The sequence below is a fragment of the Topomyia yanbarensis genome, chromosome 2 (genome assembly GCF_030247195.1).
Source record: "Topomyia yanbarensis strain Yona2022 chromosome 2, ASM3024719v1, whole genome shotgun sequence".
NCBI lineage: Eukaryota > Metazoa > Arthropoda > Insecta > Diptera > Culicidae > Topomyia > Topomyia yanbarensis.
In genome coordinates, this window is record NC_080671.1 from 27004313 (window position 1) to 27017559 (window position 13247).

A 13247-nucleotide genomic window follows, 5' to 3' on the forward strand; every position below is an offset into this window, starting at 1 on the left:
GTGTTGAGAGATCATCTGGAGTCTAGCCACAATAGAGACACTTTTCAGCATCTCTCGTGCAACCTTCTTCTTCGCGAGACTTTCCGCACTTACCGCACCGTGCCTTAATGTCACAGTAGGGCCGTATGACGAAATTTCTTACATTTAAGGCAATTTATGATCGATTAACCTTGTTAATATAGATGCATCTAGGCAGGGCTGACCCGGCGAAAGTCACCCTCTGCTCGTTGTAGAATATTCAGAACATGATTGTATGTTGTCACTTCTACGAAAACCTCTTCGCAACATTGCCATCAATCACACAAATGCCTTGTGTACTTTATATCATTATTTTGAATGGATCCGACGTCAGAAAAGATGGAAATTTAAGGAAAACGAGAAAAAATTATATTTGTAAGCTACTAACTGGTGGCACTCCACTATATTTCATTTTCATTTTGCAGCGTTTGGTGGGGCAATGAGAGCGCAACCCGAGCAAAGTCGAACATCAAAATTACAGCAAGTAGACATATTTTGATATCAGACATCAAATTGAAATCTTATTTTGATATCGGTTTAAATTTTTTCAGACGTGACATCATATTTTGATCTCATTTTGATGTGCTTACATGCTTTGCGTTTTGTAGAAAAAAAATGTTTGTTTCTATTTCTTTGGAAAACATCAAATTGATTACATATTTTGTTATCAATGAAATATTTCAACATCTCGATGAGTTTTCAATTTGCTTTCACTGATAGCATAAATAGTTTTCTATTTGATGTCATAGGACAATTTGTCTGCTTTCGATTTTGACCTTTTAATCGTTAAAACGACCAAAACGATAACAACCTGAGCAATCATTACCTACAACATCACAACATCATGTTTGGCTCTCAATTTGTTATCAGACTCTGCTCGGGAAGTCAGTCCAAAGCCGACGATAGGAGAGGTAATGGCAGAATGGTCATGCAGACCACAAAAACGCCATGGGAGAGGATCAGGGTGTGGGTTGGGGTAGGGTTGATGAATTGATGTATACTTGACGAATAATTGCGCTGCAGGATGTGATGAAAAAGTGCATTGAACAGTATTACTGTTGGCTATTTTGAAATAAATGTATGTTTCTCCATAAGGTTTGATATAATATAATGTATGTATTTGTGATTAAGTGATGCCAATTGATAAGTGTTAAAAAGTTCATTTTATCCCGTGCTTTTATCAAGTTTGTGAGACCGCGACGGTAGATGTGCGTGGAAGATCGCGAAAAGCTCAAACGTTTGTATGTTCACGTGTTTGTCATATGTATATTCGCGTTCTTGAATGATCGCGCGGACCGTGAATTTGATGCATAGGTTTTAATGTACGGTTTAGGTACTAGAAGAGTTCCCCCGTAACACTAGAATTCCCGTTCACGTTTCCATGAAATGTGTTGTCTAGTGGATATGAGCCTCATTTTTTATTGGTCCAACTGAAACATGAATCTAGGCTGTTACGAACGAGGGCAGGGACGTGAGCGATTCATGATCGCGCGAGCGGTGGTTTGTTGGCGAGATCGCGGGTGTAAGTATGTGTGGATGATTGGAATTGCATGTTCGCGTTTGTGACCCGGTTTGTGTTATCGAGAAGGCTATGGGCGTTTGTATGTTTTGAATGAGATATTGTGAGTGTATAAGAGAGAATATGCAATTGATTGTGTTAGTGAGTGTTACTATGAATCTTAGATAAGATATAGTAATAAAAGGAAAAAGAACATGCCGAATTAAAAGAATAAAAATGAAAAGAAATTAAGTAAAAGCGTATAGATTGACTGATATTTCTTTAGTAAACATGAGTAGTGGAAAAGCAAACTAATAGAAGTAAAAAAACAGACAGATGAAGTAAAAGAAAAAACGGGAGAGACGTATCCAAAATTGCTTATATTTAGGTACATAGTCACATTATTTGATGGTTTGGTTCGCGTGGATGATGGTTCTTCAAGATTACTAGGCAGATTTTGAACATTTGACATGATATGGTTCCAATACTTCGAATAGTGAATTGAATGATATGATTTAGATTGTATGTAATGAACTAACAACCATAGGATACTGCATCGGTCTGGATCTAGTTGAATTGACAGAAAAAATAATTCAATCTGCCAGTCGTCAGGGTATCCCTTCGCTTCTATCCACCACCTGAAGCACGCGACGTGTAGCTATTAGATTCTAGGGACCAACAGAATCCAAGGTCTTTAAGGTTCAACTGAGAACGCCTCAATAAGCGGTCATCTTGGAAAACGAGAAAAGCAGTTTTTTCTCACACCGTTGGGAACATCTTTATGAAAATGAATCAATGTATTCGGGACATTGATAGAGTATTACTGATTGATTTTCTTGAAGATGTTTCCAACGGTGAGAGAAAAAACTGCTTTTTTCGTTTCCTAAGATGGCCGCTTTTCCAAGCTTCCTCAGTAGAACCTTAAACTACAAATCCGTAAGCATAAAAATATGCAGTCTGAAGCCCACGGGTTAATCGGTGGCACTCCACTATAGCTCTGATATTCTGTTGTGAATTTACGGGAAATTAAAGTTATTAGCAAAAAATCCTAACATGTTAAATGAAGGTTTTGGCCATTTCGGATTAAGAAAAATCCCTAACCTTCGTGATCTGGTAATATTTTTCGGTTTTCAGTCCTTGAAACGGCCAATTCCATCTTTCGGCGCTCAGATTCTACTCGGTGACCACACCGTCAATTTTCCTGTCTCGTGATGGTACGTATACGCAGTACTCTGACGTAAAGAGTTTCGTCTCCTTCTGCAACCGCATTTGCTTGCTTCAGGTCAGACAAAACACCGCGAGCTTGATCTAGCCTTTCTAATTTCGGTTACCGCTGAATACCGTTCTTCGTAATTTGTATTACATTAGGTGTTAAAGTTTAAGACCGGAGTACGACAACACAATGGCCAATCGATCCTTCTTGGTAAGCCTTAAAACAAAGCTGGTTGGGTGGCTTTAAGTAGGGGAAAAGGTCGTAGTTGGTGAGTACAGATGCAGTGATGGTAATTGGTAAAGAGGATCGATATTTTATGTTACAGAAAGGGGAAACTACATTCAAAAAAGAACACACTGGAAGCTACAATTATGTATCTTTCATTCTACGATCACCGATATGAAGCGAACAGTTCATCACCAGCCAAAAGCAACAGGCCAGCCTAACGTTCCGTCCGCATTTCCCGCCAACTCTTAGAATTTTTTTTTTCTTGGTGAGAATCACAAAACCCTTAACTTTAGCGAACAGCGCAGTGATGCTAAGCTGGGAATGCTAGACCAGAAATTCACTGAATAGTCACCGGAAATTTGACGGAAATCGCCTAATCTAAAAAGTTTCCGAAATAGCATCAAACCATGGTGGAAAAAAATAATCAGAGCAGAAACGAACTGCCTCGAGCGAGAACTTGCCTAGTGATGGCAAAAGACCCCTTTCTCTCAGTCTTTATAAAATTCTACTATCTGTATTCCTCGATTAAGTTAGTCTCAAAGTTTAAAATAATAAAAAAAATGAATTAAAAATTATAGTATAATTTCAAAAAACAATCAAGTTTAGAATAATGTAAAATTGTAATAAATGAACTAAAAATTAAAGTGCATGGAGTTTGTTTTGTAAACTGTATGAATGATAAGACCAAATTTTGCGCATTAAGGCACAATGCATCTCTGGAAAGTTTAGTTTTTAGTGTTTCGGATTCTCTTCGTTAGTAACTGATACCAACTTGGAGCCTGGAAACTTGTGAGAACTATATTATCCCACCGTTTGACGACCTTGATTGACTGACTGCTTAGCGCGCCGAATTATGCTGTACTGTTTTTGTAGTGGATAAGCAACAAAGCAGCAGAAATTGGTTTCTTGATAGCTATAAGAGTTTTTTTTCTGCTCAGGACGAGATTAGAACTGAACTGGACTGAATCATATGAAAGCTTACCATTGAAAGTATATTTTCTATTAATTTATTTTGCTCTGGCGTGTTTTAGTTTTTTTTAGCAAATATTTCCCAGTCTGGGTAGTTTACCGGTACTGTGGGCTTCAGTACCGCAGAACCGGTTCTCGCTAAAAAGCTAGGAAACTAGGAACTTTAAGTTCGAATGGGGTTGGGACTGATATTATGAATATACCGGAGAATATGAATTTAACATCACACCGATTTGGGCTGACCCAAAAAAAACTTTCTCGAACTTTAAGTCAGTATATCAGCTACAAATAAGCAGTCCCACGGGGAAGTGATATAAAAACACGCTGTTCTTCTGTAAGCTACATTTATGCATGGTGCTTGGCGTAAAATGGTTTACACTGATGCTTTGAAGTAGTAATCTTATTATTTGCACTTGCCATGCTAGTTCGATAAGCAATGTCCAAATCGACTAACTGAAACAAAATGAAAACTTTCATCACGCAGTATTTGCGTTCCAGAGTAGAATCAAGACAAAATCTGGAAGTGATAAAATCCGGTCTTCGCTGTAATATATTTTGAAGCGATTTTGTTGTGTGGTCTAACTGGAGCTGCTTAAGGCCAATTGCGGTGAGCTATGATTCTGATCGTGATACTGAATGTACGGTTCAGTTGAAAAGTTCATGACCGCGTGGGAAAGAGCATTCGTATGTTCGCGTTTGAGACAGCGTTTATAAACTTATAGATGGTAAAACGTTTACCCAATAACCGGCGTAAAGGATCGCGAATGGTTCGAGCGTTTGTATGTTACCACGTTTGAATATATGGAAATTTGAATGTCGCACTTGTTAGTTTATATAAAACTTTGCATATATAAATACGATTGCATAACCGCGCCGTCATTTGCATATTCATTTAAGTGTGTTCTTGAAAGTTCCCGTGAACCGCGAGTCTGATATTTAATTTGGAGAGTACCGTTTAGATGTTAGACGATAGTAAATTCTCCCATATCACTCGAGTTCCCCTAAAGTTACCCTCTCCATATCACTAGAGTCACCCTAAAACCTGTTGTTTAGTGAATATGAGCGCATTTTTTTGATAATGGTCCAACTGAAGGTATCTTCAGTTTGTATTATCGTACTTGACTGCGTTTATAAATTCACAAGCGCTAACGCACACAATAACAGGGGCGTTTTTATGTTTGCGGCATTATGGACATGGATGACCGTAAATGCATCCATTGTTGTATTATCGCACAGAGGTCGAGCGATTGTATGTTACTTCACGTGTATAAATTCATTTATATAACCGACTCATCATTTACATATTCACGTGGGTTTTTTATTGTTCGTAAAACGCGAAGGACTACACACGTACAAAGCCTAAAAGGCACCAACTCGCAATGAACAGCAGAATACAGTGGGGAATTCACATGCGCGGCAACTCTATACTCAACTGTTGACGAAGTTACATTGTCTCGCCATGGATGACCAGCCTTACGCGAAAGCAAATATCCAGCAGCTTCCCTGGGCACTATTTTTTCATTGCTCATCATAAGTTCGACGTTCCTGATGAAGTTAGAAAATAGATGTCTAAGTTTGCTAAAAATACATGATTTGGCAAGCAATTTGCTCGTGGGGAAAGTGAAGCACCCCATTTGTGACAACCGAAACTGTCAATGGGTAAATGTACTTGAAAGAATGCCTCCGAATGCGTTTATTTCCGCTCATAATGGCCCTACAAGACTTTGTGAACAGTGTTGAAAAGAAGGTACGTATGAAATTGAGTAAAACGAACAAAGAAAAAGTTCAATAATATATTTTGTTTTATTCCCTGAGAGTTTGAAAACGATCCATTTCTTTAGACACGATTTCTTTAGATACGATTGGATCCCGTACGCACTTTATTCAGAATCCGGAATTCGGGACTTTTGAATCGGTTTCCTTCGGAACATCATAATTATCATCGTAGCCGAAAATCTGGGTGTTCCGGATCATGACCAAACGCATTTTAGAATCCTAGGTTACTAGATCTTGGGTCGCCTCCACTTTTTACGGGGCCGCCAAGTATTGAACATAGAATTCGTCTCGCAAACACATCTGCTTCCTTCAACACCCAAGTTTCATGGCCGTACAGAGCAACAGAGAGTATCTGTGATTTGAATAGAGTTTTGTGAGCATCTGTAGGCTACTATTTGCTGCCGCCACAAGCTTTTTAACTAGCGGTTTACATGTTTATCACATACCCCTAGTGTTCCAAGATTTATGAATTCATCGACAACCTTGTACCATACCCCAACTTTTTTCATCTCAGAAGTAACACCTAGTTGGTATTTTGTCTTGTCAGAGGTTATAGTCAATTCGATTTTGGCAGAATTCATTTTTATAGCCACAAATGCCTCTTCCACTGCTCTGCGATCATCGCCAGTGATGTCGCTGTCGTACGCGAAACCAAGAAGCATGTGCGATCTCGTGACAATGGTTCCGTTCTTTTTCCCATCAGATCTTCGTATCGTACCTTCGGAAAATAGATTTGAGAGTGCATCGCCCGCCTTCAATCTATCTAACGTCACAATAGTCAGACATTTGTCCGACTATTTTGATGTTTTATTTTGGCCCACCCAGCGTTAGACGAATCAGTTTATTCAGTTTTGTCGGAATCACATGTTCAAGCATTTTATGTCGGAGTCACTGAATCGTATGCCTCCTTGAAATCCACAAACAGATGATGACTACGTAAATTGCCTTCCAGGATCGTTGATCAGTTGCTGATAGGCTTTCTCGAAACTCGCTCAAGTATTCGTTAATAAAGGATTCAGCCAATGTACCCAGTCTGCGTTATGCAGCAGTGAGGATCGTTATGCCTGTCCCGATCACACAGTGGATTCTTTCGTACAACAGGTCACTCTCGACTTTTATAAATTCGGTGTGGATCCAATCTTCCCAACAACCTTATCGTTTTCAGTTCTCGGATAGTTTTTCGCGCTTCGTTTAGTGTGGGTGGATCCACAGCTTGTCCATCATCCGCAATCAACATTCTGTTTGACCATTCAACAGCAAATCAAAGTGCTCCTTCCATCTGGCCGTCAACAGATTCCCGTCCCGGTACGATTAACGAATCGTTTGTAGAACTTTTGCGCGTCATTCTTTGCAAAACTTCTCTCGGGCTTTGCGACTACCACCTCATAGTGCCCACGATTCTTACACCGATGAAGTTTTTTCTAGGTCGCCTTCAACTCACTATATCACCTATTTTGCCGTCTAGCCGCTGCAAGCATTCGGTTTTTGGCCTTAATTTTCGCGTCCGTCGCTCTGTGACACTCAGCGTCGAACCAGTTGGTTTCCACGTGTGGTACCCAACACTTCTGTGGTTGTACTGACCGCTTACTGGCTCTAGTTCGATTCGCTCATCGAGCTTTGATCCTCGATAAATCTCTCAACCAGTAGTCGCTGTATGTTTAGTCGCTTGGTTCTCTCACGCCTTGAATCGGTTATGCTGGATAGTCTTACACGAATCTTACCAACAACCACATAGTGGTCAGAGTCAACGTTCGGTCCCCAAAAGGTCCTGACATCAATGGTATCGGAGAAATGTCTACCGTCCAACGAAACGTGGTCGATTGCGAGCACTTTTCGCCATTCCGGGGTCTTTAAGTGTGCTTCCAAATAAATTGTAAAGTGTGATGCTTCAAGATACTGGGTCATTAGGCCGAATGTCATGCAGCCGAATGGCCATTAAGCCGAATGATTATGAGCTGAATGATCCAAAGAGAGAACCAAATGGAGTAGTTGAAGCGGAACACCAGATTCCAAATAATGAAGGATGAATATGCGCGATTTTTTAAAATTTGAAACTAGATATTTAGCATACTTCCGTTATATATTTAACTACATATTTAAATAAAATAAATAGTTTATTCACGATTAATATAGGTATAATTATATTTAAGAGGCAAGTAAACCAAAGCTGATTAGACAAGTTAAAATTAAACAACGTACATCAACAGTTCAAAACTCTTATCAGACGTGACATTGGCGAGAAGCCAAATACTCAAGTAAAGAACGAACCAGGGCGATTATTAAGCAGTAATTTATGAAATGTGAACAAATGACAATTTGCTTTCAAGTATGGCATAAAGATCTGTATGAGATACTAACTCTGAAACATTTGCTACTTCCTGTGGTATACCACAAGGGAGCCACCTTGGATCTTTCTTATTCTTATTTTACATCAATAGCGTACATTTCCTTTAATCTTTCCTACGCCATTGACTGGAGGTATACTTCACAATTTGTAGCCAATGTGATACACAGATCCATGATCATCTTCATCCGTAAACGAAACCAAATAACATTCTACCATTTGCAGCACTTGTTTCTTGCAGCAAATGGTAGAATGTTATTTTGTTCCACTTACGGATGAAGATGACCATGGAGCTGTGTACCACATTAGCTAAAAAGTTTGAAGTATAATTACAGTCAACGGTGTAGAAAAGATTCAAGTTAATGTACGCCATTGATGTAAAATAGGAATGTGAAAGGTCCGAGATAGCTTCCTTGTGGTACACCACAAGGAAGTGTTTCAAAGTTAGTATCTCATATTTTCAAAGACATTTAACGATCAACCATGATAAATTTGGGCCCGTTTGATGTCTGTTTCCCATTTTCTGGATAATGAAGTATAACAAACTAGATAGGTGTTTATGTGCCTAAGAATGAACCAGTGTTGGTCAACGGAAATTTAATATGAGGTACAGCGTGAAATATAATCTACAATTAACTACTTCCATTTGTTTATTTACCACTTTGTTTTCAATAATTTTGCTCGTGATTTTCATATGGCAATATCTATATCACTGTTCGACAAAAAAGCAACTTGCGTGCACGGTGACCGCATTTTGTTTTACGAAAAGTAGAAGGCGAATGAGGAAAAATTGCGTTTCCCGATTGTCTCTAGTACGTCAGAATCAGTTTGCATGAGAATTTAAAAAAAATGGCATGAGCTGTTATAAAAATGCACTAGGTGGCGTGTGATTGATAATAGAGCAAAATCAAAAAATGTAAAATAGTCGGCTATTTTTGGTACATTTGAGTGTTAAGTCGAATGGAGTAATTAGATTTTATATACAAGGTAGCCTTTTCCAGTTATGCCCTATAAGAGTCAAGAATACTGAAATAATTGTTCAAAAACATTTTTTGACGGTCAAGATCACAAAATTTCAAAACTATCTATCAAGTGTAGGGTTCCTAGTACCGACTCTTTTTGGTGAGAATATTTTTTTTCCAAAAAAAAAAAAAACAAAAAAACACCAGAGCGAAATAAAATGTTACCAAATATACTTTTATTGGTATGCTATTATATGCTTCAGTCTACCTTCTAATCCCGCCCAGAGCAGAAGTAAAAAATTACTCTCTTATAATAAACAATACAATAAACCAACCAATAAATTTTTACTACTTTGTTGCTTATCCACTGCACAAACAGTACAGTATCGTTCCTTCGGTAGAGTAATGATATCAGAAAACCACACCTCTACTACGAGAATTATAATTGCGACAAATTCGTATTAGACCGAATGTGCGCTTGGTGTAACAGTTCCCAAAGGTGAACCTGGAAGAGGCTACATAGTGGGCGTAATGTAGTACTGCCAACGTTCACATTCCCGGGATTTTCGGTACTACAACCCTAGTGAAGTAGGGGAACCCGGGGCTATTCGGACCTACTTAAGCGAATCGTCCTTCTAGGTGGATAGATATGAAAAAGTTACCGGTTAAAAGTCCTAATTATTACTTTGAAACCTCAGCTACATTTTGGTGCCATAAAATGCTCATTTACACCATTCAATAGCAGCACTGGGCGATGATTTGCAAACCTCTACGTTTTTTCATCCCTTTACAATGTAGAGGTAATTCGGACCTCCCTACGGTGCAATTTAGACCGTCATTTTTCTTTAATTTTTTTACAATGTTTGCCTATAAAATATTTATAAGAGACACTCCTTAAGAAACAAAAAAAAAATTGACTTGTAAAAACTTAGTCTGGTATGTCGATTGGTGGCCCATGTATTTTCTTTGCTGTGGCGTGTGTAATGGTGTGCGCAGCGGCAAGCCGCTGAATGGTGGTTGACAGAATAGAGGGTCCGAATAGCCCCGTAGGCTCATATCGCACAAAAGTGGTGAGCGTCTCGAAAATATCTGTGTTTTTACCCAAACAAAAATCATTCCATAAAATAGGAGCCTCTAGGTTGCCAAAACACTCACCTATTATTTTTTCACTTTTATTTGTTGATTTAATCACGGTTTTTCCATTATAATGATTTTTGTTTTGAGAATGGCAATACAACGAAACACGTTGTATCTCCTTTCTACAAAGAACAAAGAATCAAATTCAGCTCTCAAAAATAATGTTTCAGAATAGCGGTTCCACGAATATGTACGATAGTCAGAAAGTCTGGTTATTTTCTGAAAAATCGAGGAGGTCCGCATTACCCCCACTGTCTTAATGGCCCCGGGTTCCCCTATCTTCTAAGAAGTTTTAAAACATGATACAGCGATTGTTTTGAAAACAATAATTTTGGTGAGCGATCTCCCTAGAAGTAATTATGGAGAATCAGTTCGCCAAAAACAACATCATTTAGCGACCTGGTGCTTTGAGCAAAGTTATTGAAAGTGGTAGTAGATACAACTTTGTTGAAGACATATATACTCTGTATATTCAGGTTATTGGGTATACTATGTTCTTTGCGAAAAAAGCTCTTTAAAGTAAGTTGTTCTAATACTAATGTTCACGATAACTCTTATGTTTGTTTGACCTTCTAGGACAATAAAACACACATGTTTACGCTTGGTATGCGCCTCTAAAACTTAAACTAAAACTGTGCTGAACGATATGTCTTCAAGAAAGTTGTTTCAAAAATCATTCTAATTGAGTAAAGACACCGAGTCTCTAAATAATACTTTGTGGGAAAGTTGTTATAAAGTTATAAAACTTCTTGTAAGCTACCAAACCTCCAACATTGACGGGTTTGATCCATGATTTCATGTGATCCCGACCATAAGACACTGTCATTGTAAAGTCAAGAACACTGTATTTTTATTTCAATATTCTTATCATTAGAAATGGACAATTTGAGAACGTGACCTACAAAATCTAATTACACCATTCAACTCAGCATTGAAATGTACACCACAGCTAGCTGCTTACTTCACTTTTTTTCTATTTTGCCAATTTTCAAACACACATGGTGGCAATTTTTAAATTTGATAATGCGATAATATTTTCAAATGATCATAAAACGGAATACTGTTTTACGAAAATTGCTTTAAGTGTATCTTGCATTGAGGTATCTTACCTCGTCATTCACGGCAAGTGCACTCCTTTTGCTGCCTAGGCTGTATTGGGTAAGTTCAAAGGCAATGAGATATGTCGAATATAATTTTGGATATACATGCTTTAAAAATCCTTAAGGATTATATGCGTTATATTAGCGTATATAGAGTTGGCAATAATGCTACATTTTACCTGCACGATGCAGCTTGATTACATTGTAAATGCGTAAATGGATTTCTATGTAATGTTAGTGCCAATTTATGGCCAATATAGTGCAATAACTCAATACTTGTGCATAAATGGGTAACAGGGCATCATCCGTGGCCAAACGTTCGTATTGGAGGGAGGGGTGGTTGCCGGTTTGAATTTAGTTGCGTTTAGTTTAGTCGGTTGAACGATACTGATAAGACGAAGTCGCAACGTTAATTTTAACTGACCAAAGATTTAGGTATTGTGCGTTTATGCTTAAAATTGATTGAATTAATTTTCTCCTCTCGGAGAGATATAACAAACATGTAAATTGATGAATTCGGAAACAAAATAAAAAATTAGAAAATGTATGATTCATCAGTATTGCTTGTCAAATGTGCGCTTCGGCTTATTAATTCAAATCTAATGATAATCAACAAAATTATATTTGATTTTCAAATTTTTCTTTATAATTATGGTGATCTGAAAAAAGTCTTTGATGTTGACGTAAGGTATGATGGGTAATTCGATGGAAGATTGATGAATGATGTTCAGGTTCATCTGAACCAACCTTGATAATGAAACCACTAGATCGATCAAACAAAGTGTAAGTTGTTTGTACAAAGTTTAACCATTCACAGCAAGGTAAAGAGCGCCCGATAAACTTTGCACATATCTAGGAAACATGCCCAATCAATCCATATGTCGCTCGTTCAAAATCCAAGCAACGTATGGTTAAAAAAGAAAACGCGGGACCTATTTTTATAGGCTCAATGCCTTCGATTTGGTCTCCGAGGTGCCCTACATTGACGGCTCTGCTTGAGATAGACAAGAAAATTCTCCACGTGGTTTTCGAAAGATTTTCTGAAAATCAGGTTTTGCTTTATTTGTAGAAATCATACACTTCAAAATTTAATACAAAATTGATGCACATTTTTCCGACTGAATGGTGTAAGTCCGTTCAGTATGATGCAATACGATCGCATTCAAAAACTCTACCTGCTGTTTCTGTTTCTGAAATTTTAAAAAGGGGCCCCTATACCGAAACGTTAGTCGTAGCCACTCCAAAATCGTGAATATATTGTTTATTGCTTTGAAAGTTGGAGTTTTGATGGACTTCGCTATCACACTTTTTGCACAGTTGCCATATGAAATGATAGGAAATCAACAAAAAATAACTTTTTCCATCAAATATACTATAAAAACAGCGAGACTGGCAGCCATGTTAACCTTCCAGATAGTAAAAGTAGGAAGAAGTGTGTTTCTGACACTTTCCAATGTCAAAAATCTGTCAGGTCAAAGGAGGTGCACTTTTGATACATCCCACTTTCAAACTGTGCAGTTCGATTTGGTGTGAACTGTGCAACACCTTGTTTGAGACCCAAGTGGATATAATGCCTAGACGGCCACAACCCAATTGATTTACAGCATACATAAATATGTGCCCATAACAACACCATAGCAACCAGCCTAAAAGACAATTGTCTTGTTCCACCGTCACTACACTCAAAACGATGCACAGCCCAGAAAAAGCCACACATTGGTACAAGCCGGCACTCGGAAAAGCCCATTATTACCATCCAACCGGTAGTTAGAGGTATAGGGTTAGTCTAGCTCTTACCCAGGTTCCCCCTTCCAGTCACAGTTTGTGGTTCTGGTGCCCTTGTTTCCCCCGGGTGTACATAGGCACAGCACAGACGGCAGTCTATTTTTCCATCTCAGTGTTTGTGCCGCATTCGAGCCATAAATTAGCCAAACTGGTTTCCCGACGAAAGGCAGTGAATTGTTTCCCTGAGATCCGGAATAGTGACCACCACCGACCAAGG

At 38.4% G+C, this 13247-nt stretch overlaps 1 protein-coding gene across 7 annotated transcripts in view; it reads right to left on the bottom strand.

The window, feature by feature from the left end:
• Window positions 1-13247, bottom strand: part of LOC131678982 (probable G-protein coupled receptor Mth-like 1) — a 514068-nt gene that overhangs the window by 455392 nt on the left and 45429 nt on the right. The gene's annotated exons all lie outside the window — the stretch shown is intronic.